A 24,177-nucleotide genomic window follows, 5' to 3' on the forward strand; every position below is an offset into this window, starting at 1 on the left:
CCTTCATGACTAAATTACACCCTGAAGGCCCCATCTCCAACACCGTGACACTGGGGACTAGATTTCAACATATGAGTTTAGGGGGAACACAAACATTCAGTCCCCAATATTAGTCTGGCTACAGCCAAAGGTTCATTGTAGCAAAGCTATTTACTTTGTATAACTACTCTCATACTGAAAGAAAGAACTGAACCATAACTTGCCCACATTAAATTCTACTCCACAATCCAAATAATATCCAGAAATTTCTGTCTTTGATGTCTGACAATGCTTGCTATAGAAACAGTAACAGCTGATAGTATATGTATCAAATCAATCAAATAAATAAATAAATAACAAGCTGTACATCTGTCTGAGATAAAGGCCTAGCCATTGTGGATCTAGATATGGTAACTGGCCTTACTACTACTATAATAATTCCTGGAAAAGATAAGCCCTATCCCCATTACCCTTACCTTTATAGTTTCATTTCCTGGTATGATGTGATATTTCTAGTCTCCTCAAAAGTTTTAATTCCATCCAACCCACACTCTCATCAATACAACACAGAACCTTACAGGGTTTTTTGTTATTTGATTTTTTGAGACAGAGTCTCATTCGGTCGCCCAGGCTGGAAGTGCACTGGCGCAATCTCAGCTCACTGCAACTTCCGCCTGCCTGGCTCAAACAATTCTCACACCTCAGCCTCCAGAATAGCTGGGATTACAGGCGTACACCTCCATGCCCAGCTAATTTTTTATATTTATAGTAGAGATGGGGTTTCCCTGTGCTGGCCAGGCTGGTCTCGAACTCCTGAACTCAAGTGATCTGCCCACCTGGGCCTCCCAAAGTGCTGGGATTACGGGGGTGAGCTGCCATGCCCAGGCAACCTTACAGTTTTGATGACAGAATCAATAATACCTTGAAAGGAAAGGTGAAATACACTATTTCCACCCCACCCTCTAGCTGTTTATTTCACAGCTGTATTAGCAGAACACAACAACTAAAACACCTTCCATTCAAATTGCCCACAAAACTTAGAAGCTGCTCTGCTCTTCTCTCACTTCTTCCCCTCCCCACCTCCTCTAACTTACACACAACCACCTCACCCTGCTGTCCATCTTCCCCAACTGCTGCCCAACAATTCACAGGCTGTCACAGATTGTCAGCACAGCGTTTGGGGACTTGAGAAGTACTCTTGTGGGACAGCACAGTGTGTTAGTACAGCATTTTCCCAGACACAATGTCACTCTTTATAGCCAGCTGCAAATTAGTTCCTTCTTAAAAAAAAAAAATAATACTCCTAATAAGACAGGTACAAGGAGATTTCAAATAACCAAGATTAAAACTCACTTTGATTTGCTCTGAGATGCAGGCCTCTTCAGTCATGTACAATGAAATCCTATGTTTCTACTCACATGAGCCATGCAAAACATCCAGAAATACCTAAGACAGTTTTCTGACGCTAACAAAAGCAAAAAGACTAAGAAAAAACAAATCTAAGGATAATATTGTTCCTCTCTTTTTTCAGTGCCTATAGCTCCTCATCCCTGGATTCTATTTGAGACTACTTTGTTTGAACTCAGCTCTCAACATCAACATGTATTTCTCACTGTGTTTAGCTGCACAAAACTATTTGAGAGAAAATTCGGCAAATCACCAGTATCATGTCATACTTTCCATCCAATTTTTGCAATGTGCGTCAGCAGCATATGAGTATATTTATCTTCTGACAGTTGCTGTGACCAACCCTCTGGTTACCACTAAAGCTATCACCCTACGCATCGGCTGGCCCATTGTCACTGGCCATACAGGAGAGTCAGAAGTTGGAATATACTCAAAAGATCATCAGAGGATGTGAGTAAGAAAACCTCTCACAAAACAGCAGGTCATATCAACTTACTAAATTTTCCTTGAAAAAAAAATTTTTTAACTGACAACAAATACCTATAGGGTAATATTTAAAAATTAAAATCAGTTATCTTTTTTCATTTCTAAGTTATTTAATAACATTATTCATTCTGTTTTATACTTTACTATTTAAATGACCACCTATTCTTCCTGAATCAGTTAATCAAACCCTTAAAATAACACTGCATCTTTGCTGCTCACTATATGAATTATAGTGAAGCCAGGGCTTGACAGGAAGGATGTTAATTCTCAGCTGTTACAGTGGAAAGAGACAGACCAAAGCTAGTGATCCAACTTTGAAAACTAACCCCAATATTTAAACAGCCCTTGTTCTCCTCTCTACTACAAACAACAAAATTAAGATAGATAGTAAACAGAAGAAAATCTTCAAAAGACCCTACACCTTTCAGGAAACTGCCATTTTCAAACTTGTTTGACATGACAGTTACAAAATAAAATGACACTGAAGAAACAAAATACAAGCAAACAAATCTTTAGAGTAAACAGACAGTATTTCTATAAAATATGCATAAGTAAAGGCAACTTACCATATAAGTAACATTTATTTTCTTAATAATAAAACTCTACAACATGCAGATAGACTGTCTCTGAAGGCAAACTGTATAAAAGTTCCTTTCTGACAGACAGCAGCCTCACCTGAAAAACAGTAATAATAAAAGTTATTTTTATAAAAATATACAGTTATTTCTTTGACACCTGTCTAGCCACTTAACTTTCATTAACTCATTTTGTAAGTCTGCATTTAACACAGTGATGTGCCACAGAATGTGCAATGAAGACACACATACAAAAGCACTTTTTAGAAGCTCATCAACCAAACAGAATAAGGAAATGCCATCTTCTGTCATTCTCAGACCTGAGGACAGGAAAGTCTACTAACTGTCACCAAAAAAAAAGACATAAGACACAAAATAATAAAAATCACAAAAAGACGCCAGGCATGGTGGCTCATGACTATAATCCCAGCACTGTGGGACGCCAAGGCAGGCAGACCACTTGAGCTCAGGATTTCGACACTAGCCTTGACAACATGGCAAAACTCCATCTCTACAAAAAATATAAAAATCAGCCAAGCATGGTAGCATGCACCTGTACTCCCAGCTACTCAAGAGGCTGAGGTGGGAACATGGCTTGAGCCTAGCAGGTCAAGGCTGCAGTGAGCTGTGATGGCACCACTGCACTCACACACACTGGGTGACAGACACGAGATACAAGCAGATGTTCAACTTCTAGTCATTATTACAGTTTTAATACATGGGATAGCTTAAGGAACATGGTGGATACTCAACGAGTATATGCTGGCCAGCTGAATGGTAGATGGATAAAAAATAAAACTCATCAGTTAGCAAAGAAATGCAATATAAACATACTTTGTTTTGCTATCAAACTGGCAAATATTAAAAAAGAGCAATAAGGTTCTGTTTTGCTGAATGTCAACAGAATAGGGCTCAAACACAGTGTTAGTGGAGGTATACATTTTATTAATATGGAAAGCTGTTAACAATATGTTTCAGAAACTTTTATGTGTCAAAAGACCTTTGACGAGGCAATTCTCCTCTGATAAATTTATCATAAGGAAGTAACTAGACTTCTACAAGGATACTTACTTATTCCAGAACTGTTTGCAATAGTGAAAAATTTTAAACAACTTTAATGTCCACCCATATCAGCCAGGTTAAATAAATTATGGTGCATCCACACTGTAGAAAACTATGTAGATATACAAAAGAAAGATCTATAAGATATATTATTGAGCTGAAAAAAAAGTGGAGAATTTATCAAGGAGTTAAATGTAAAGAAAACTTTAAAACGTTCCTGAAAGATACAAAAGTAGATCTGAACAAATGGAAAGATATTCTTTGTTCTTGGACAGAAATCTCAGCACGAAACAACAGCATTAAAAAGTCAGTTTTCCATATGTTAACTTATAAATTTAACATAACCCCAATAAAATAACCTGCAAGCTTTTTTATTGAGACAGACAAGCTGATACTAAAGTTCAACAGAAAAATAAACCTGCAAGAGTAGTCAGGAAAACACTAAAAATTTAAAAAGCTAGCCCTTGATATACTATCAAGCCTTTATAACTGAAAGTGTGATAATGGTATAGAAAATAGAAAGTCCAGAAATAAACCAAACAGAAATTTCATATATGATAAAGGTAGCATATCAAAGAACACTGGCGCAAAATTAGTCTTTTTATTCATTTTTAAAGAAACCATACCTCCAAATGGATCAAAGATCCAAATTAACAACTAAAAACACAGAAGTACTAGAAGAAAACATAGGTGAATTATTTACCGTAGGTCCAAGGAAAGCCTCTAATTTTAATCCAAAATTCAGATAAAACAAAAAACTCAAAAACCGGACTACATAAAGGTCTAAACATTCATACCCACACACAAACACTACAAACTGGGAGAAAATATTTGTAACATACATCACCAGTAAAGAGCTAATATTCCTCATATTTAAAAACTCCCAACAATTGAGAAAGGGGAGGGGACCAAAAACCTGATGGAAAAATGAAGATATATATTTCAAACAAAAAGATAAAAAATGACCCTTAAACATATAAAAAGATGTCCAACTTCACTGATAACAAGAGAAACAAACATTAAAACTATACTGAGATACTATTTCTTACCTATCAAGTTAGCAAAAATTAAAAAGCACGCCAACACACTCTGATGATGAGGCTGTGGGGAAACTAACCCTCTTAAACACTGCTGATGGGAATTCAAATTCATACAACCTCTGCAGAAAGGGATTTAGCAATATTTAAGAAAACTACATATGCTTTTAACTTCTGGCCCAACCATTCCATTTTGAAAATTTACTCCAAAATACACCTCCAACATACCAAAATATATATGGACAAGGTTGCAGTACTTTTTGTAAATTCAAAATATTAGAAAGAGCATAAGAGTACAAAAGAGTATTTATAGTATGCTACCTTTTGTGTAAGAATGAAAGAAAAATAAGAAAATGTGCATCTATATCCTCAATCCTGAGGGGAAAAAAATGCATGAAGGATAACTGGGGGAATCATTAGACTGGTAACTTGCAGAGGACAGGTTAGAGAAGGACAGAAGGAATGGGTGACAGTGCCCTGAGTATAAACATCTTTGTAGAGTTCTGACTTTTGGAAACATGCTGATGTTTCACATACTGAAGAATAAATAAGATCAATTAGGATCAAGTGAAAAAGACAGAATACAAATAGAAATAAACGAAGTACACCGTATTTCAAATGAATAACATAACCCCAGGGAGGAGGGAAAGAATGTTAGAGAAGGAAAATTAATCCAAGTAACTTTTGAACATGGTTTTTATATCAGCACATTCTAATAGAAATATAACGGAGCCACATATGTAATTTAACATTTTCTAGTAGTCACATTAAAGTGAAATTAATTTTATTAATATATTTTATCTAATACACTTAAAATATTTCAACACATAATCAACATAAACTATTATTAAAATACCAGTGAGATATTTCATATTTATTTTGTAGTAAGTTTTCAAATCCAATGTATATTTTATACTTGTAACACATCTCTATTCATGTGGCTAGTAGCTACCGTATTATTACACAGTACAGATTTAGACTACATGTCCCTAGGCTAAAGGAAAAACACTATAAACAAACATTGAATTCTACTTACGAGGTGTCTTTTAAATGGTGGTATGAGTTAATAATTCTTAAACTATTTTCTTATATTTTAGAATTGAACCAATAAGCAAAAATATGAGTAATTTCTCATTGTTGGAAATCAGAGCTACAAATATGGAAAGAGGAAAGGACAGAATAAACCCTGTAGTGTTGGGTCAGAATCTGAGGTACCTGTATAAACTCACTGCTTTTAATAAAGATACACTAGTGTGTGCACACATACACACAAACACACACACTCTCTCCTCTCACACATACCTATTTCCTAGATGTCAGCTGAGAAGGCCTAGAAGCAATAACAATCGCAACCAGGACATCTAGAGTCCAGACTGTGGCTTTTAAAGTCATTATTAAAAGGAATCAGGGCTTCGAGAAGAAATTCCTTATTCCAAGGCTGGGGCTGGGAAAGTGCAAGATGAGCCTAGAATACGTGCTCCAAGAATGACAGGGTGTGTCAAAAGAACTGAAGGGGCTCCCACTGGCCACGTCAGGGACAGTGTCAAAATAAAGTACTATTATAAATAAGCGTAGAAGGAATAATGGAATTAGAATATCACCACTCAAGAACCATTATGAAAATTAGGCAGAAATCACCAACGGATACTAAAATTAGTGAGCAAAAGTTCAAGGAGTAACAAGATGTTTACAACAAATGGATACTAAAATTAGTGAGTGAAAGTTCAAATAGTGACAAGATATTTACCAAGTATGTATTTTTTCACAAAATACTTTAAAATTATTTAAAGGTACTGTGAATGTGAATTACAAAGAGAATATAATGCCACTAAGCTATACACTTAAAAATTGTCAAAACATAAAAATAAATGATGTGTATTTTACCACAAAAAAATTACAAAAGGAAAAACAGTAACAATCAAGTGATCCAAAATCATATTACTAGTATTTGAACATCTTGTGCCTCCTGATACAATGCAAAAGCATAACGATACTTTGTGGTACTCCTGCCAAAAATGAATAACCTTAATCCAATCATGAGAAAACATCAGATGAACCCAAACTGTACATGTTCTACAAAATAACTGTCTTGCACTCTTCAGAAATATCAATGTCGGCTGGATGCAGTGGCTCACACTTGTAATCCCAACACTTTTTGGAAGGACCAGGCAAGAGGATCACTTGAGCCCAGGAGTTCAAGACCAGCCTGGGCAACACAGGGAGAATCTGTCTCTACAAAAAATAAAAAATTAACCAGGTGTGGTGGTGGGCACCTGTAGTGCCAGCTACTCAGGAGGCTGAGGCAGGAGGATTGCTTGAGTCCGGGAGTTCAAGGCTACAGGGAGCCATGATCACACCACTGCATTCCAGCCTGGGCAACAGTAAGACGCTATCTCCAAAAAAAAAAAAAAAAGTCAATGTCATGAAAAAAACAGAAACTGCACCAGATTAAAGGAAACTAGAGATATGACAACTAAATGCACTCTCATGGCCTAGAATTTTCTTTTGCTATAAAGTACAATGGGCCAATGGGTAAAATCTGAATAAGTCTGTAGGTTACATAATTAACATTAAATCAATGTTAATTTCCTGATTTTGACAACTATACTGTGGCTTATATAAAAGAATGTCCTTGTTTTTTAGAAAGTGCACACTTAACTATTTAGGTATAAAAGGGAGTAAGGTCTACATTTTACTCTCACGAGAGAGAAATAAGAAAGGGAATGTAGTAAAATGTTAACATTTGGGGTATTTGGGTGAACTCTCTATACCACTCTTGGAATTTTTCTGGTCTGAAATAATGTCAACATAAATTAAACAGAAAAACAAAGATGTCAGTCAGCACAGTGCTTGGCACATAATGTACAATCAAGCAAATGGGAGTTAGATGTTGTTAATGAGAATATAATCTCTAGGATTCTGTGCAAAAAAATTCTCGACTCAAGAGCCATATACTTTCATGGTTGGAAAAAATGGGGGAAGGAACAAAATAATACATATAGTATGCCCCATTTAAACATATGTCCACAAATACATAGGCAAATGCATAAACAAAGACTAGAAAAATATATACACTAATCTGTTAATAGTGGGCAGCTCTGGGTAGTGTAATTAAAGTGACTCTTATTTTATTCTTCAGGTTTATCACTGTATTCTAGTTTTCCTATAATACAGATGTAACATTTTTGTGGGTTTTCCAATGATGATTTTTAGAAATTAAAGGAATAGCTCACAATCAAGGAAGGTATGACTATTCTCTGTAGCAGTGCCCTCTCTGCAGACCTATGTTTAGTGTTACTGCATTTGAGCAACATATTCTGTTACTCTACCTTTCACATATCAGAAATATAATAATCATGTAATGCTACTGTAATATTATTTCACATAAGAATATTGCAGTTAGGGCCGGGAGTGGTGGCTCACACCTGTAATCCCAGCACTTTGGGAGGCCGAGGCAGGCAGATCATGAGGTCAGGAGATCAAGACCATCCTGGCTAACACGGTGAAACCTCATCTCTACTAAAAATACAAAAAATTAGCTGGGTGTGGTGGCACACACCTGTAATCCCAGCTACTCCGGAGGCTGAGGCAGGAGAATAGCATGAACTCAGGAGGCGGAGCTTGCAGTGAGCCAAGATCGCGCCACTGCACTCCAGCCTGGGCGACAGAGCAAGACTCCGTCTCAAAAAAAAAAAAAAAAAAAAAGAATATTGCAGTTAGTCTTATAGCTGTTTTTCTGTTAAGAGAATGGAATGCACATATGCATATAATTTTGCTTCTCTCCAAAAATTCTACTGAAATAAGTCCATTTGTTTTGTCTTAAAACATAAATCCACAAGGATAGACAGCGGAGAAGAGAAAAAAAAGTAACAAAACTTTGGAAGTTATGTATTGATGAATGCTCAATGCGTAGCAGAAGTTAAAAAGCCAAATTCCAAACCAGCAGTAGAGAAAGTTGCCACTCAACCCAATTCACAGTCAGAAAGCCTCATGAGAGTCAGGGACTGGCCATACCAACTCTGGAACTGGAAGTGAAAGGCAGGGAGGGCACTGGGTGAAAAGAGCGATCCTGAGATCCCCTCCTCCTCTGTGAAAAAAAGTTTGGGATTATCTCTAAAATGTAGAATAGACCATCTGTAGATCAAGGGCTGACTGGAAGTGCAGAGGTCTTTAAAACGGGGTGATTAAGTAAGTATATTGAACCTAAAATCTACTGCCCCACACCCATTCCATACACCAGGTCCCAGAAAAATGCCAACTGTTCTACATTGAAAGGTACCCACAAACACCCAGGACAGTAGATAAAAATAAACACAGACCCACACCAAAGCACATCATTGCGAAACTTCAGAACACTGGGGACAAAGCAGAGGTCTAACAAGTTTCCAGTGAAAAGATCCAAACGAAAGAAGAGAGTCCACACTGGCTTAAGACTTCTCAAAAGCAATAAAGGATGAGGAGAAAAAAGAAACTATGCCTTCAAAATTCCGAAAAAAATATTTCCAATCTAGAATTTTACACTCACCCAAACTGTATTAATCAAATGTGAAAACAGAAACCAAAAATATTTTCAGACATGGAAAGGCTAAAAAATTACCTACCATGTACGCTTTCCTAGAAAGTTACTAGAAGATTGAGAATTTTAAAGTTCTTACAAATTTAGGAAAGACTGATTGTTCGTAACTATAGTAAAAAGTTGCCAAGGACTACTTATACCCATTCCATTGTAAAAACAACTTACTTTTCTTTTACAAACTAATCAGTGTTAGCTTAGCCCCTTACTTCTGAAAGTCAGCCAATTTGAAGTTAGGGAGAAAGTCACTACAATAAAATACCCAAATGCCAACCAATCGACAATGGTCTCAACCAATCGACAATGGTCTCACCCAAGTAACCATTTGTCTATAGATTATGTTAATCTGCTTCTGCTGCCTCTTAAAATATTCTAATCCCTGAGCACCACACTCCCCCAAAATACTATATAAAACTAGCAATCTGCTTTGTTCTGGGACATTGTGCCTGATTAGATATTTTAGATAGTGATGATCTCATCATCCTTTGACAACAAACAAGGAAACAAACCAAAGGAAAGAAGAGATAAGATACAGAAAACAAGACATCCAACACAAGAGAGAAGTGAAGGAATACTAGTGAATGGGACTCTAGGATGACAACTGTGCACCAGCAGCAGAAAGCAACCAATCCAGATTGAAGCTATGTGAGAGGGTAGGCATGCTGAAGGCTGTCATCCTCATGCTGTCTGGCATGGTATCATCTTTTGAATCCAACACAACTACTAGAGGATGTGCTCCACCTAAGCAAGAGGTAAATGAAGCCTAAAGAAGATAGGAGTTCTAACAATATTCGGAGAATCAAACCCAGCAGAGAAAAATCTAAGGGTAACAACAAGGGGAAATCATACTAGGAAAAGAGCAATGCAGCAGGTCGAGAGAGTAGGCTTCAATAGTAGGACACTGCAAGTCTCTAGAAGAGAAATTTCCAAGAATTAAAAAAAAAAAAAAAAAAATTCTGACAGATTAGTGTGATTGACCTTGTGGAAAACTGCACCGAGGGGCTATTTAAGACACTACTATCAGCAAGTAAAATTTGCACAGGCATAGTAATGTAAACATAACATTATTAGACTTAACCAAATATTTTAATAGAACCAAATTAAGAAGCTAGGGAGAAGCAGTAGTGGAGATGGTATTTAATAACACTAAAACTTTCTCTACCATTATAGAAACTCCATATATAATGAAAAAAACTGGTAAATCAAAAGATAGCATTGTACATACATTACTTTTAAATACAGAGATAGGTTGATGCCAGAAGAAATAGCTTAAGAAGAAATAGCTTATTAACTGTTAAATTATTAACAGTTAATAAAAAAAATTAACTGTTATCTACCCTGTATCCTCTAGGGAGAGGACTAGAGAGAATGGGAAGCGGTGGGACAAAAACTACTCACTATATTTTGTTATAAAACCTTTTTTCACTATTGCACTTTTAAAACATGTCTATTTTAAATTCTACATCTATTGAGAAAATATTTTAAATTATTTTTAATTTTTTTTCTTGAAAACCCAAATAGCACCATATAAACTTAATTGTTCATCATTCAAAAACATGTCTAAAGAAAACATTTTCAACCGAAAGGGACAGAATATCCTACAGAAGAAGTTTCCTTTTTGTTAGAAGATCTTTATATTTCTAATACTGAAAGAGCATAAACACACAAAATATAGAAGCTTTAAAAATAAAAAAAAAAATTTAAGCAAATAATTACCAGTTGAGTAGACAGTGAAGATTCACGAATTGTAATACTAGAAAGATTATAGGTCTGACCTTACTTACAAATTCATTAATGATCAGGAGACAGTGCAAATAACACATTTAATTAAATTTGTTCATTTATCTATTTCAGGAAGTATAATTAACAGCAGTGAGACAGAGTAGTAATATAAAAGGACAGAGACAGATTAAAAACATTGGCCAAAAAAACAACCAAATTGGAGAGTATTTACCAAATAGAATACTGGGTAAAATTACAGGCTTAAAACAACAGAAGAGGGTTATCAGCAGCTTATTTACCATCAATTTTACTTCACACTGTTGTCATATGAAATAATTTTGGCCAACACTAATGTTAAATGGGGGGATGTGTACACACACATGCACATAAACACATACATATGTATACATACAGATTTTTTATGAGAAACTGATAATCCTAATTAAGCAAGGATTCATGAACAGATTACACCCTAAAAACAACATACTGTTGATGCAATTTGACAAGAATGAATTTGTACTTATAGTTCAGTAATTATAAAAACTCTATCAAGAATAACCAATAATGAATTAAACTGTCCTAAAGACAATTAACTGTTATCTACCCTGTATTCTTCATCTAGCTACACTGGGATTATTCTCACTGTTCCTGCTCTTTATTTGAATGGCCAGGCACTGACCATTCAAAATAAAGTCTACATTTCCCAGCCTCTCCAGCAGCAAGATGTGGCCATGTGACTAAGTTTGACCAATGGAATATGAGCAAAAGTAGTATACATGGAACTCCCTACTCCAAAAATCTATAATGCTACAAAATCTAAAATGTTCTGAGTGTCAAAATGATGCCACAAGTGAAAAATTCCACTCCTGATCTCATGTGACAGTTTGCAGTCACAATGCAGGCACCCAACACATAGTTTATTCAGTGTCCCCAAGGAAAGAAAGACCCTCCCAGCCCCCATCAGCTGCAATATATATCTGCACACACCCGGATTCCTCTTCACAAGCATGCCCACAATGGGTAATAAAACGGTATGTGTATATGCCAGATACACCAACTGTAGGCTCCCCACAATGCCTCACATGGGGCCAAGATGTACTGCATTACTATTACTCACTATGCTCTTTTTTTTTTTTTTTTTTTTTGCTTATTCTCTGCTCTGTAGTATAACGATATGGTTGAAAGTATCGACAAGGTCTGCTTGATATCCACAGAGTAATGCAAACATTCCAAAATGTGAAAACAATGTGAAACCATTCTCTGGATCTAAGCATATTGGATAAGGGATACTCAACCTGTAATATATAACTTCCAGGAAGTATCCTTAAAGGAAGTGAGATGTGTTCTTCTCTTTCTCCTTCTGATGACTGCAATGTAGGTGAAATAGCTGAAGTTAGTAGCTCTCTTAGACCATAAAGTGTCTTTGGAAAATAACAGAATCCGAGCACAGTGGGGAAATGTGACACGATGGCAAACCACATGAGTCCTAAACTGACTACTTCTGGAATTTCTAACTCGACAGACATGAACTTCTATCACATTTAAGTCTCTGGTACTTGGTTGCAACGAAATCTAATTCCAATTCATATAACCTCTACACGAATATATGTGCCTTATTTTCCTTCTTTCTTTTTTTTTTTTTTTTTTTGAGACGGAGTCTCGCTCTGTTGCCCGGGCTGGAGGGCTGGAGTGCAGTGGCCGGATCTCAGCTCACTGCAAGCTCCACCTCCCGGGTTCACGCCATTCTCCTGCCTCAGCCTCCTGTGTAGCTGGGACTACAGGCGCCCGCCACCTCACCCGGCTAGTTTTTTGTATTTTTTAGTAGAGAAGGGGTTTCACCGTGTTAGCCAGGATGGTCTCGATCTCCTGACCTCGTGATCCGCCCGTCTCAGCCTCCCAAAGTGCTGGGATTACAGGCTTGAGCCACCGCGCCCGGCCTTCCTTCTTTCTCTAAACAATCTCTCTCTACTCTTTTACTGGCTCCTTTTCTGCCTCCTGCACCCTTACTATGGGTATTCCCTAATTCTTCATCCTTAGTCTTTTCTGCTCTTCTCTAAGGTTTAGGCCAAACATTCTTAAAAAAACATCTCTATGTCTCATCTATTGAGCTCCAATTTTATATTCAGCTGCCTATCATTCCACCAGTATGTGACATAATTATATAGGAATATAACTAATTTTTAAAACAAAATAGATAAACAGACAAAGTGGTGGTAGAAACAATAATAGTAGTTGTGGTGGTAATAAATAGCTAATATTTACTGAGCTCCTAGTATTTGCCAGTCATTGTTCTCAGAGCCAATCCTCACAACAATCCTACAAAGTAAAGTTTTATCACCATCTCCATTATACAAATGAGGAAATGAGGCCCAGACAAATTAAATAAATTGCTCAAGACACAATGTACTAAAGAGATCATTCAAACCTAGGTCCCCAGAACCCATCCTCTTAACCAGCACACACTAGACCTTCTTCCAAAGTACTATCACATATTCTTCCAGTTCCAAAATGGCAGCATAGAAGCAAGCTGGCTTCATTCAACTGCCCCACAGAAAACCAAAAACAAAGTGCTGAGATTATCACCAGCAATGTCCCAGAATTCAAAATGAGGAGGAGACAGTTTCAGGGCCATGGAGAAGTGAGAAAACCTAAGCAGGAAACAAAAACCGAACTTCCATAACCATGATGCCCTTTTCCCCAACCAGCTCAACACCAATAATGCAGAAAACTTCCCCCACGACTCACAATCACTATACTGGAAAAAGAGAATCAGGTGGACAACCAGCTTCCCACCATCTTAGGATCTCTGGCAGGAGACCTGTCCCTGCCTCAAATTACAGGAAGTGTTGGGAGTATGTAAAGGAAGAAGTATCCCTGAGGACAGCCAGAGACAAAGAGGGGAGGGAGGACTACTATTCCCAGCCCTAGAAACTCTGCTCTGTGACTCCAAATCAAAACAGCTGTTCAGCAGCACCACACTGTAGGAGGTTCATTCCACAAGTCACCTGGGCATGAACCCATAGCCAGTCTTCCCACACTACTGGAATATCTCCTGTGGGACGCCCCCATGCAGGAGGGGCAGCATACTGACTAGTTACTAGAACCGAGGCAAACCTGGGCTTAAGGTGCCAGCTGGTGCCGAAAAAGAGGCAGCAATCTAGCAGGAAAAAAAAAAAAGAAAAGAAAAAGAAAATCAAGAGGTATATTATAAAGAATCACTAAGCAAACACATAATAAAAACCAAAACAAGTAGATCCAAACAGGGGAGCTTGCAAAACAGAAAACAAGGCAGAAAGAAAAGACTGGAACAAAGAACTATCCTTCAATGTAAAGATACAGATGTACATCCACAAGAAACAACAGCAAACAGGGAACCAAGGCCTCTTCAAACAGCAAATCAAGGAACCAGTAACTGACCCTAGCAAGACAGCAATTTGGGAACCCTCTAACCAAGAATTCAAAATAGCCATTTTAAGGGGATTTGGCGATCACCAAGATAACACAGAAAAGCAATTCAGAAACTGATTGGAGAAATTTAACAAAGAGATTGAAATAGTACAAGAAATCAAATCTTGGAACTCAGAAATACATTTGTGAACTGAAAAAGTCATTAGAGGCTCTCAACAGCAGAAAGATCACACAAAGGAAAGAATCAGTGAACTTGAGAGGCTATTTGAAGATACACAATTAAAGGAGAAAAAAGACGAGCGCTGCCAAGTATAAAATGCAAATGTTAATAGATCTTAAAGGAGAGGCAGACTGCAATACAGTAACAGTAGGGGACTTCAACACTCCACTCTCAGTAAACGACAGATCATCCAGACAAAAAAATCAACAAAGAAACATCAGAGTTAAACTATACACTAGAACAAATCAGCCTGACATTTCTAGAACATCCAAGTGCACAGAATACACACGCTTTTCATCCGGACATGGAACGTTCTGCAGAACAGACTGTATCTTAGGCCACAAAACAAGTCTGAACAAATTCAAAAAAGCAGAAAGCATGTGAACTACAATGAAACAAAACTACAATGAAACAAAAACTGACTACAATGGAACAAAACTAAAAATCAGTAACAAGAGGAAGTTCAGGAAACACAAACACATGGAAATTAAGTAACACCTGAATGATCAATGAAGAAATTACAAGGAAATTTAAAAATTTCTTGAAACAACAAAAATGAAAATATAACACACTACAATCTATAGAATAAAGCAAAAGCAGCAGTAAGAGGGAAGTTATAGCAATAAATGCCTACATCAAAAAAGCAGAAAGACTTCAAATAATCTAATAACGTGCCTCAAGGAACTAAAAAAGAACAAACCTAAATTTACCAAAATTAGTAAAAGGAAAGAAATAATAAAGATCAGAGCAGAAAGAAATAGAATTTAGACTACAGAAAATCAACGAAATAAAAAGTTGTTTTTTTGAAAAGAGAAACAAAATCGACAAAACTTCAGCTAAACTAAGAAAAAAGTGAAGACCCAAATAAAATCAGAAATGAAAAAGGAGACAAAACAAGTGAGACCATAAACACAAAGAATCATTAGAGACTATTTTAACATCTATATGCCAACAAATTGGAAAACCTGGAAAAAATGGACATATTCCTGGACAAATTCCTGGACACATACAACCTATCAAGATTGTACCATGAAGAAATAGAAAAACTCAACAAACCAATAAGGAATAGCCAGATTGAAGCTGTAATAAAAAGTCTCCCATTAAAGAAAAGCCCAGGACCTGATGGATTCACTGGTGAATTCTACCAGACATTCAAAGAATACCAATTCTGCTCATAATCTTCCAAAAAACTGAAGGAGAGGGAATACTTCCCAACTCATTCTACAAGGCCAGCATTACCCTGATTCCAAAACCAGTCAAGGACACAACAAAAAAAGAAAACTATGGGCCAGTATCACTAATGAACACAGACGCAAAAATACTAGAAGACCAAATTCAACGGCACACTAAAAAGATAATTCCCCATGAGCAAATGGGATTCATCCCAGGGAGGCAAAGATAGTTCAATATGTGCAAATCAATAAACATGACACATTAACAGAACCAAGAACGAAAAACCCTATGATCACTTTAATAGATGCTGAATAAGTATTCAATAAAATCTAATACCCTTTATGATAAAAACCCTCAGCACATTGGGTATAGAAGGAATATACCAATAATAAAGGCTATATATGACAAATCCACAGCTAATATCACACTGAACAGGGAAAAATTGAAAGCCTTTCCTCTAAAATCTGGAACAAGACAAGGATGCCCACATTTACCACTTTTATTCAACATAATGCTCGAAGTTCTGGCCAGAGCAATAAGGCAAGAGAAAGAAACAAAGGGCACCAAATTGGAAAGGAAGTCCAATTGCCCCTTTTTGCAGACAAAATGATTTATATATAGAAAAATCTAAAGATTCCACCAAAAAATTCTTAGAACTGATAAATTCAGTAAAGTTGTAGGACACAAAAATCAACATACAAAAATCAGTAGATTTATATATGCCAATAGCAAACAATCTGAAAGAGAATTCAAGGAAGCAATCCCATTTACGACAGCTACAAAGAATCAGTTTAACCACAGAAGTGACAGATCTATACAAGAAACATTATAAAACACTGATGAAAGAAACTGAAGTCGATACCAAAAATGGAAAGATATTCCATGCTCACGAATTAGAGGTATTAACACAGTTAAAATCACAATACTACCCAAAGAATGTACAGATTCAATGCAATCTCTATCAAAATACCAACGATATTCTTCATAGAAACAGAAGAACAAACACAAAAATTATACAGAATCACAAAAGAACCTGAATAGCCAAAGCAATCCTGAGCAAAAAGAAGAAAACTGGAGGTATCACACTACCTGACTTCAAATTATACTACAAAACTCTGGTAACCACATCAATATGGTATTAAAATTAAAACAGACACACAGATCAATGGGACAAAATAGAGAATCCAAATATAAATCCATACATTTAAAGCCAATTTATTTTTGACAAAGGCACCAAGAACATAAAATGGGTAAAGAACACAGTCTCTTCAACAAATGGTGCTGGAAAAACTGGGTAACTATATTGAGAATAATGAAACTAGGACCTATGTTTCACTGAATACAAAAATCAAATCAAAACGGATTAAAGACTTAAATGTAAGGCCTGAAACCATCAAATTGTTAGAAGAAAACATTGATGAGTTGCTCCAGGACATTGATCCAGGCAAAGATTTTTTTGTGTAAGACCTCAAAAGCACATGCAACCCAGGCAAAATAGACAAATGGAACTAAATCAAGCTAAAAAGTTTCTGCACCGCAAAGGAAACAATCAAAGTAAAGAGATAACCCACAGAATGGAGAAAATATTTGCAAACTATCCATCTGGCAAAGGATTAATAACGAGAATATATAAGGAGTTCAAACAACTCAACAGCAAAAGAACAAATAAATCAGATTGATTTAAAAACAGGCAAACGATCTGAATAGACGTTTCAAAAGACGACATTCAAATGGCCAACAGGTACATGAAAAAAATGTCCAACATCACTATTCATCAGAGAAATACAAATCAAAACCACAATGAGATGTAATCTCACACCAGTTAAAATGGCTTTTATAAAAAAGGCAGGGCATAACAGATGTTGGTGAGGATATGGAGAAAGTGGAACTCTCCTACATTGTTGGAAGGAATGTAAATTAATACAGCTACTATGGGGAACAGTATGGAGGTTCCTCAAAAAATGAAAAATAGAATCATCATATGATCCAGCAATTCCACTACTGGATATATATTCAAAAGAAAGGCAATCGATATATTAAAGAGACATCTGCACTTCCATGTTATTTTTTTGCAGCACTATTCACAATACCCAAAATATGAAATCAACCTAAGTGCCCCTCAATGGATAAGCGCAGGAAGAAAAAATGGTACACATACGCAGTAGAGTATTATTCAGCCATGAAGAAGAATGAAATTGGGAGTCTCTCTGAACCTCTTCTGGCTCAGAAGGTTGCCCCCGATAAAAATAATTTAAAAATAAAACAAAAAATGTTTTAAAGGACGATATCCTGTCATTTGTAGCAACATAAATGGAACTAGAGGTCATTATGTTAAGTAAAACAAGCCAAGTTCAGAAAGACAAATATCATGTGTTCTCACTTATACACGGGATCTGAAAAGCACATGTCTTGAAGACAGAATGTAGACTGGTGGGTACCAGAAGCCAAGAAGGAGTGTGGATGGGGAAGATAAGAAGAGGTTGATTAATGGGTACAAACACAAAATTTGATAGAAGAAATACAACCTAGTGTTTGATAGATCAGTAGGATCACTAAAGTTTACAATAATCTATTTACATATTTCAAACGTTTTTAACAAAACAAAACACAACTGTGTAAAGTGATGGATATCCCTATTTACTCTTATTAGATCTTTACAAATTATATAAATTTATCACATGGCCCCCCCCACCAAAAAAATGGGTGAATTGTATAGTATGCAAATTATTTGTCAACAAAGCTATAACCAAAATAAGATGCTATCACAGCTTAAGACTTTTAGCATCCCCAATAATCACAAGTCATTAAAATATCCTCCATAGTAATAAATTTGATGTTTCCGCAGATTAAGTTTTAGAAACTGCCAATTATTACTTAGAAATATGTATGGTAAATAGATGACCAAGTGAGATCATATTCTTTTGAGGACAAGGGATATGACCATCAAGTCATGAGAACGGCTTTTTTTTTTTTTTTTTGAGACGGAGTCTCACTCTGTTGCCCAGGCTGGAGTGCAGTGGCACGATCTCGGCTCACTGCAACCTCCGCCTCCAGGGTTCAAGTGATTCTCCTGCCTCAGCCTCTCGAGTAGCTGGGATTACAGGCGCGCACCACCACACCCAGCTAATTTTTGTATATTTAGTACAGACAGGGTTTCACCATGTTGGTCAGGATGGTCTCGATCTCCTGACCTCATGATCCGCCTGCCTCAGGCTCCCAAAGTGCTGGGATTACAGGCGTGAGCCACTGTGCCCAGCGAGAATGGTTTTCTTATGTGGCTCTACAGGTTCTAAAAGCAGTTTCAAAAGACAAATTCCAGAGAACATTTATTTGCTAGAATAAATGCATGTCCCCAAAAACATTACTTTAAAAGGGGCAGCATTCATCTAGGTGAATAAATTTTTAAAGCACCAGACTTTTAAAACTACCACTTAAATAACCTAATGCCTAAAACTGAATATATTAGAAATTGAACTTGTTATCTTTCTCCAAGACCTATCCGAGATCCTTTCCCAATGCCACTATCAATGACACAGTATGCTTGATATGTCAGGCTCAAATTCTGTGGTATTCTGACTCCCAGTTCTAACCCCATATCTTACAAACAAGAGGTATCATGTTTTCTATGTTTACATTATTTCTATTTCCACATTACTCCACAGTACAATTGAAATACTGTACTCTTCAGTAACTCCCCCTACTTAAGTTTATCAAACATACAAAGTTGCCAAGGCAGCCTTAGTCAAACGGTTTTCATTGTATGACTCTCAACAGAAGTCCTGCCACCTATTGGATCAAATTTAAGTTTTTCAGCCTAGCCTTCAATATTGTCCCTTAATTCTCCTTCATTACCCCATAAACAAACAAACTTAACAAATCATATCTCCTCACTACTCATCAGTAAAAATCATTCTATTTGTGGAATACTGTTAAGATCGCTTGTTCGTCTCATTCAGTTCACATACTGTACTCATTCTTGCTCCCAACTTCACATCATTCCCTCCAGAGTTTTCTTCTGTCCCCTCCAGTCAATTTGTTACTCTTTTATTTCCTTCAAGATCCTTCTGTTCCATTAGGCCTAAATAACCTGACATAAATACTGCTGTATTTTGCACTCCTCAACTTAGAGATCATTTAGTAGTAGAACTGGAAGGATCTCAAAGATAGACCAGACTAGGACTTATTTTGTGTATGAATAATGTTCTAAGCAGAGGGTTAACTTTCATAAGACTGTGGTGTCAAATACTTTGGAAATCTGACAGCTGACACATGGAAACCCAGAGGTATCCTATAACTTGCCCTAGTTTTCAGTTCGACAAGGACAAAGCCAGAATTTGAATCCCAGTCTCCTAGGTTCCCATCCAAAACGAAGACAAATCTAAAGATTACTGCCCCGGCTGGGCACGGTGGCTCACACCCATAATCCCAGCACTTTGGGAGGCCAAGGCAGGCAGATCACAAGGTCAGGAATTTGAGACCAGCCTGGCCAACATGGTGAAACCCCACCTCTACTAAAAATACAAAAATTAGCCAGGCGTGGTGGTGCGCCCCTGTAATCCCAGCTACTCAAGAGGCTGAGGCAGAAGAATTGCTTGAACCCAGGAGGTAGAGGTTGCAGTAAGCCGAGATCGCACCACTGCACTCCAGCTCTGGGCGACAGAGCAAGACTCCATCTCGGAAATAAATAAATAATACTGCCCAGTAATATAATTCGTGCTACATTCCACATTTTTGTTTTTGTAGAGATGGGTCTCACTATGTCACCCCGGCTGGTCTCAAACTCCTGAGTTCAAGCAATCTCCTCGTTTCGGCCCCCCCACAAAATGCTGGGATTACTGAGCCACTGTCCCAACCCATTATATATTTTTTAAAGCAGGATACAAAGTTTATATATAACAGCAAGAGATTCCAGTTTAAGTATGTGTGTGTACTACGGTAATAGACACACAGAAAATAGAATGGGGTAATAAACCCCAATGGTAACAGTTACTTCCAGGTGGTGAAAATATGGTTGTATTTTCCAAATCCTCTATAATGAATACATGTGAACTATTAATGTGTTTAATTACAAAGTACTGCCCCAGACCCTGGTTGGAATATTTTATAATATATGGTCATATACTGAATTTATGACAGTACTAATAACTCAAAAAGTTAAAACTACATGACATTATGAAGTCAAAGACACACTCCTCAACCTTGATTTTAATGTTTTCTCTCCACTGAGGGGGGCAAACTGCAAGCTAATAAATTGGCAGTCAAGATCTTATCCTAGTTTTTGAAGCACTGTCCCTCACCAAAGTGTTAGAAGCAATGAAAAGTTTCAGGATACCCAAGGAAGCAAACAAGAAACACAGTACAAAAAAGAAATACTATGGCAAAAAGGGAAAGAACAGCAATGTCACAGCGACAATACCAGAGGCAAAAACAAAGAACTACATGGCTCCAGGGGCTTGTCAACTCTGGTACTTAATTTAAATCACTGCTTCTCATACAAGGATCAAGAGGCACAAAAGTCACTAGAAATTCTAAACGTATTGAGAGATGCTCACAAGTTTGAAACAGTTATGTGGGATGGTGAGAGAGAATTACTGATCATATAAACAAATCAAGACTATTTATTTTCCTTCTGGATCTTCTCCTGAAATGAAAATGTGAAATGAAAGCACAAAAGTTCTGGGAAGATTCATGTGATAAAAAAGTTCAGAACTACCAGAACAAGTTAATAAACTCATCTTTTCCTAACACTAGGTTTTTAACTGCAGTTCAAAATCCCTAATCCAAAACTTGTGGGACCAGACAAGATTCAGAAATTTTCAGATTTAGAAAAGGTTAATATGGTAAATGTTCCATATGTCACAAAATATTCCAACCAGGGTCTAAGCAAAATACTTCATAATTAAACACATTAGTATTTTTTCTTCTGTTTTTGTTTGTTTGTTTTTTGGAGACAGAGTGTTACTCTGTGGCCCAGGCCGGAGTGTAGTGGCATAACCTCAACTCACTACAATCTCTGCCTCCCAGATTCAAACGATTCTCCTGCCTCAGCCTCCTGAGCAGCTGGGACTACAGGCACGTGTTGCCACACCCAGCTAATTTTTGTATTTTTAGTGGAGACGGGGTTTTCCCATGTTGGCCAGGCTAGTCTCGAACTCCTGACCTCAAGTAATCTGCCGGCCTCAGCCTCCCAAAGTGTTGAGATTATAGGCGTGAGCCACCACACCCGGTCTACCTTTTTTTTTCTTTTTTTTTTTGAGACAGAGTCTCACTCTGTCACCCAGGCTGGAGGGCAGCAACGCAATCTCCACTCACTGCAACCTCCACCTCCTGGGTTCATATGATTCTCGTGCCTCAGCCACTCGAGTAGCTGGGACTATATGCACACACCACCATGCCCAGCTAATTTTTGTATTTTTAGTAGAGAGATGATTTCCCCATGTTGGCCAGGCTGGTCTCGAACTCCTGGCCTAAAGTGATCCGCTCACCTCAGCCTCCCAAAGTACTGGGATTACAGGTATAAAAAAAGAAAAAAGAGAAAAAAAAAAAAGAAAGAAATTATGAATCTGAAACTGATTACATCTCACAGGTGAGATCATGAGTTGATTTGGTTTCTTTCCTGATTTTCTAAATTGTCTGCAGTGAACATGTATATCATTTACAAAACAAGACTTGTTTTATTAAATGGGGGTGAGGCAAGACCCAAGTATAAAAACTGACCAACTTGCAAATTCAGTTAAAAAGAAATAATAAGATCTTGTTCAGAGCTTAAAAGCCAAGAAAATAATTTAAAATAGTTTTAGGTTTAGAAATTTTTACTAGTACAAATTTTTTAACTAAACACCATTAGCAGTAGGGAAAAATCCTTACTTTCAATAGAACATTTATTCACTGACATTTAAAAAGTGATAATGTTTTATTAACTCATTTTTTTACTTGCTACCTCCCACCCCCAAAATGTTTTTCTCACAGTATGACTCTGACACTCCTGTGAGAAGCGGATCCCATGTAACTGTCACTCACTCCTTGAATCTGGCAAGCTTGTGATACCACAGAACTTCTACGGCTTGGTCACAAAAAGTTATGCAGTTTCCACCTGGTTCTCTCTAGATGCTCACGCGTAGAAAACAGCCGCTATGCTGCAAAGAAGCTCAAATTAGCCTATCTGGGTAGGTAGGTGTTCTGAGAGACAACCAACATCCATCACCAGGCATGTGAGTGAAGAAGCCTCCAGGTTCTAAGTACCAGCCATAAAGTCACCACCAGCTTTTGAATCTTCCCAGCTAAGGCTTAAGCAAGCCATCTGTGCAGAAACTGTCCTGTCTGAATTCCAACAGATCCATAGCACAATAAAATGGTTGTTTTACACCATTATGTTTTGGAATGGCTTGTTACAAACACAACGAAAGGTAACGAGAAAAAAAGTGCCCTTTCCCAGCTCGGTAGCTTTACATTACACACACACACACGCCACCCCTAAAATCAAGTTTTTCTCAACTTTAAGGAAGGTCCAATCCAATGTGCAATTTGGCAGACCTGTTTAAATAAGACAGTTTCTACTTAGGAGACTTAACAATTTATCTCAAATATACCCTGAATACCTATGATATGTAAGATACTTTGCTAGATTCCTAAGACACAAAGATGAGTAACATATAGTCTGTAGTTAAAAGTTTACAATCTAGGGAGAGAAAAAAATGGGTACACAAATAGTTTATGAAAGTATCTAAGTGCCAAAATAGGATTATAAAGTGTTAACTCTGCCACAAATAGTTATAGCATCATTTTGGACTTAAAAACAGCATTTGGGTCCTTTAGGAAAGTAGATGGGCTTTAGTAAATGCCTAGGAAAAGGAAGACTGGAAAAAAAAATGAAAAATGTGGGCCTCGTTATATGTTATGTTTAGATTGTGAGATTATGAGTGTTTTCTGTTGTCCTTTTAAATTTACCGTATTTGCTATGTTTTCTATAGTAAGTCATATATTAGATTTTTTTGAGGGAAAAAAATAATATTAATCTTAATTTTTTAAAAAATGTGTTTAAACTACACTTGAGAGGTCATTTAAGTAGTTAACAGGTAATACATAAATTGGCTTGATATTTGCATGCTGAATATGCAAAATAAATTTAGTATTTAAGGAAAAATGCTAGTGTAATAAAAATTTCATAAGTATGTTACTTGATTTACTATTAATATCTGCTTATTTTCCCTTTCCTAGCCAACTATATTTACATGTTCTTCTCAAATAACAAACACTCAAAAAGCTCTCCATCTTGGTCATGACATTCACTCTTTCTGTCTCCCTCCCTGTATCTGTCCTCATTTCTAACTCTGCCCTTCTCTCTACATCTCTGATTACCCTGCTTTCTAACTTTGCCTAGGTGACTGTCCCGCTCAGTGTTTTTGACTTCTCTGTCTCTGACTAACCTTCCTCTCTCTCTGCCTATTGCATGTGTCTCTATGACTATGTGTGTAGCTGTCTTTGAATGCCTCTCTTGGATTCTGCCTTTCTGTCTCTCCCCGTTATCCACCTCAT

General features: G+C 37.0%; 1 protein-coding gene across 2 annotated transcripts in view; it reads right to left on the minus strand.

Moving 5' to 3' along the window:
- R3HCC1L (R3H domain and coiled-coil containing 1 like) overlaps positions 1 to 24,177 on the minus strand; it is a 103,901-nt gene that overhangs the window by 73,983 nt on the left and 5,741 nt on the right. For both annotated transcript variants that reach the window (XM_021943565.2, XM_021943566.2), the window contains exon 2: positions 2,439 to 2,547. The gene's annotated coding sequence lies outside the window, so the exon portion shown is untranslated. The remainder of the gene's footprint in view (positions 1 to 2,438; positions 2,548 to 24,177) is intronic.

This window comes from Papio anubis, chromosome 11 (genome assembly GCF_008728515.1).
Source record: "Papio anubis isolate 15944 chromosome 11, Panubis1.0, whole genome shotgun sequence".
NCBI classification, from domain to species: domain Eukaryota; kingdom Metazoa; phylum Chordata; class Mammalia; order Primates; family Cercopithecidae; genus Papio; species Papio anubis.